This window comes from Ambystoma mexicanum, unplaced genomic scaffold (genome assembly GCF_040938575.1).
Source record: "Ambystoma mexicanum isolate Mex_15411 unplaced genomic scaffold, UKY_AmexF1_1 Mex_scaf10, whole genome shotgun sequence".
Taxonomy (NCBI): domain Eukaryota; kingdom Metazoa; phylum Chordata; class Amphibia; order Caudata; family Ambystomatidae; genus Ambystoma; species Ambystoma mexicanum.
Window position 1 is genome coordinate 2,592,501 of NW_027182325.1, and position 2,500 is coordinate 2,595,000.

At 46.9% G+C, this 2,500-nt stretch overlaps 7 non-coding genes and 2 pseudogenes across 7 annotated transcripts in view; all 9 read left to right on the forward strand.

The window, feature by feature from the left end:
* Positions 1 to 46, forward strand: part of LOC138546698 (5S ribosomal RNA) — a 109-nt pseudogene extending 63 nt beyond the window's left edge.
* Positions 47 to 499: 453 nt separating this feature from the next.
* Positions 500 to 618, forward strand: LOC138549173 (5S ribosomal RNA). The gene has a single exon (XR_011292958.1). It is a non-coding gene; the product is annotated as a 5S ribosomal RNA (ribosomal RNA).
* A 106-nt stretch (positions 619 to 724) lies between these two features.
* Positions 725 to 843, forward strand: LOC138543673 (5S ribosomal RNA). Its single transcript, XR_011290630.1, has one exon. It is a non-coding gene; the product is annotated as a 5S ribosomal RNA (ribosomal RNA).
* A 106-nt stretch (positions 844 to 949) lies between these two features.
* On the forward strand, positions 950 to 1,068 carry LOC138550404 (5S ribosomal RNA). Its single transcript, XR_011294157.1, has one exon. It is a non-coding gene; the product is annotated as a 5S ribosomal RNA (ribosomal RNA).
* A 105-nt stretch (positions 1,069 to 1,173) lies between these two features.
* LOC138543639 (5S ribosomal RNA) lies at positions 1,174 to 1,282 on the forward strand (annotated as a pseudogene).
* A 471-nt stretch (positions 1,283 to 1,753) lies between these two features.
* LOC138549174 (5S ribosomal RNA) lies at positions 1,754 to 1,872 on the forward strand. Its single transcript, XR_011292959.1, has one exon. It is a non-coding gene; the product is annotated as a 5S ribosomal RNA (ribosomal RNA).
* Positions 1,873 to 1,978: 106 nt separating this feature from the next.
* LOC138540062 (5S ribosomal RNA) lies at positions 1,979 to 2,097 on the forward strand. Its single transcript, XR_011288121.1, has one exon. It is a non-coding gene; the product is annotated as a 5S ribosomal RNA (ribosomal RNA).
* A 106-nt stretch (positions 2,098 to 2,203) lies between these two features.
* Positions 2,204 to 2,322, forward strand: LOC138550408 (5S ribosomal RNA). The gene has a single exon (XR_011294161.1). It is a non-coding gene; the product is annotated as a 5S ribosomal RNA (ribosomal RNA).
* A 106-nt stretch (positions 2,323 to 2,428) lies between these two features.
* LOC138537111 (5S ribosomal RNA) overlaps positions 2,429 to 2,500 on the forward strand; it is a 119-nt gene continuing 47 nt past the window's right edge. The window contains exon 1 of the ribosomal RNA XR_011285259.1: positions 2,429 to 2,500. This exon is cut by the window's right edge and continues 47 nt beyond it. This is a non-coding gene — a ribosomal RNA (5S ribosomal RNA).

The following is a 2,500-nucleotide window of genomic DNA, read 5'->3' on the forward strand; positions in this document are numbered from 1 at the left end:
AGTACCTGGATGGGAGACTGCCTGGGAATACCAGGTGCTGTAGGCTTTTTTGTGCTCCATGATTAGTAATTGCGCAACTTCTCAATTATTTTTCAAATTTGGTATGTTTCCAAAATAATTGTATCCCGTTTTATAGCGGAAATGTTGGACAACATCATGAGGGCTGGAGCTACCTTTTTACATAGAATTAGCATACAGGTAGTGTGTTCATGGGTAATAAATCGACTTTCACATGTAATGCAGTACAGAGAATATTGAGTCCTTCAAGAGGCATGAAAGAAAACCATTATTGTGTTGATTGTTCTCTCCACCTCCCTGCAACAGACACAGGATGGATGAATTAAAGTTATCCTACCAGTCATAGGAGTCCTGAATGGGCCCACCAGTCTTATATATCTCGCCTGATCGAGCGATGAGCGTGGTATCATGTTGCAAGTGGCTGCATGGCTTAGCTTACTAAATGCAAATGCATAAGAGTAATATTCTTAGCATTCCTAGAGCCTACGGCCACACCACACTGAATGCACCCGATCTCGTCTGATCTCGGAAGTTAAGCAGTGTCAGGCCTAGTTAGTACCTGGATGGGAGACCGCCTGGGAATACCAGGTGCTGTAGGCTTTTTTGTGCTCCAAGTTCAGGAAGTGAGCCCTTTCTCAATTGCCTTTTAAAACTGCAAGGTCTAGCCGACTAGATGCTTAAAAGTACAACACTCACTAGGCCCAGAGCCTACGGCCACACCACACTGAATGCGCCTGATCTCGTCTGATCTCAGAAGCTAAGCAGTGTCGGGCCTAGTTAGTACCTGGATGGGAGACCGCCTGGGAATACCAGGTGCTGTAGGCTTTTTTGTACTCCAAGTTCAGGAAGTGAGCCATTTCTCAATTGCCTTTCAAAACTGCAAGGTCTAGCCGACTAGATGCTTAAAAGTACAAAACTCACTAGGCCCAGAGCCTACGGCCACACCACACTGAATGCGCCCGATCTCGTCTGATCTCGGAAGCTAAGCAGTGTCGGGCCTAGTTAGTACCTGGATGGGAGACCACCTGGGAATACCAGGTGCTGTAGGCTTTTTTGTGCTCCAAGTTCAGGAAGTGAGCCATTTCACAATTGCCTTTCAAAACTGCAAGGTCTAGCCGACTAGATGCTTAAAAGTACAAACTCACTAGGCCCAGAGCCTACGGCCACACCACACTGAATGCGCCCGATCTCGGAAGCTAAGCAGGGTCGGGCCTAGTTAGTACCTGGATGGGAGACTGCCTGGGAATACCAGGTGCTGTAGGCTTTTTTTGTGCTCCATGATTAGTAATTGCGCAACTTCTCAATTATTTTTCAAATTTGGTATGTTTCCAAAATAATTGTATCCCGTTTTATAGCGGAAATGTTGGACAACATCATGAGGGCTGGAGCTACCTTTTTACATAGAATTAGCATACAGGTAGTGTGTTCATGGGTAATAAATCGACTTTCACATGTAATGCAGTACAGAGAATATTGAGTCCTTCAAGAGGCATGAAAGAAAACCATTATTGTGTTGATTGTTCTCTCCACCTCCCTGCAACAGACACAGGATGGATGAATTAAAGTTATCCTACCAGACATAGGAGTCCTGAATGGGCCCACCAGTCTTATATATCTCGCCTGATCGAGCCTGATCGAGCGATGAGCGATGAGCGTGGTATCATGTTGCAAGTGGCTGCATGGCTTAGCTTACTAAATGCAAATGCATAAGAGTAATATTCTTAGCATTCCTAGAGCCTACGGCCACACCACACTGAATGCACCCGATCTCGTCTGATCTCGGAAGTTAAGCAGTGTCAGGCCTAGTTAGTACCTGGATGGGAGACCGCCTGGGAATACCAGGTGCTGTAGGCTTTTTTGTGCTCCAAGTTCAGGAAGTGAGCCCTTTCTCAATTGCCTTTTAAAACTGCAAGGTCTAGCCGACTAGATGCTTAAAAGTACAAAACTCACTAGGCCCAGAGCCTACGGCCACACCACACTGAATGTGCCTGATCTCGTCTGATCTCAGAAGCTAAGCAGTGTCGGGCCTAGTTAGTACCTGGATGGAAGACCGCCTGGGAATACCAGGTGCTGTAGGCTTTTTTGTACTCCAAGTTCAGGAAGTGAGCCATTTCTCAATTGCCTTTCAAAACTGCAAGGTCTAGCCGACTAGATGCTTAAAAGTACAAAACTCACAAGAACCAGAGCCTACGGCCACACCACACTGAATGCGCCCGATCTCGTCTGATCTCGGAAGCTAAGCAGTGTCGGGCCTCGTTAGTACCTGGATGGGAGACCGCCTGGGAATACCAGGTGCTGTAGGCTTTTTTGTGCTCCAAGTTCAGGAAGTGAGCCATTTCTCAATTGCCTTTCAAAATTGCAAGGTCTAGCTGACTAGATGCTTAAAAGTACAAAACTCACTAGGCCCAGAGCCTACGGCCACACCACACTGATTGCGCCCGATCTCGTCTGATCTCGGAAGCTAAGCAGTGTCGGGCCTCGT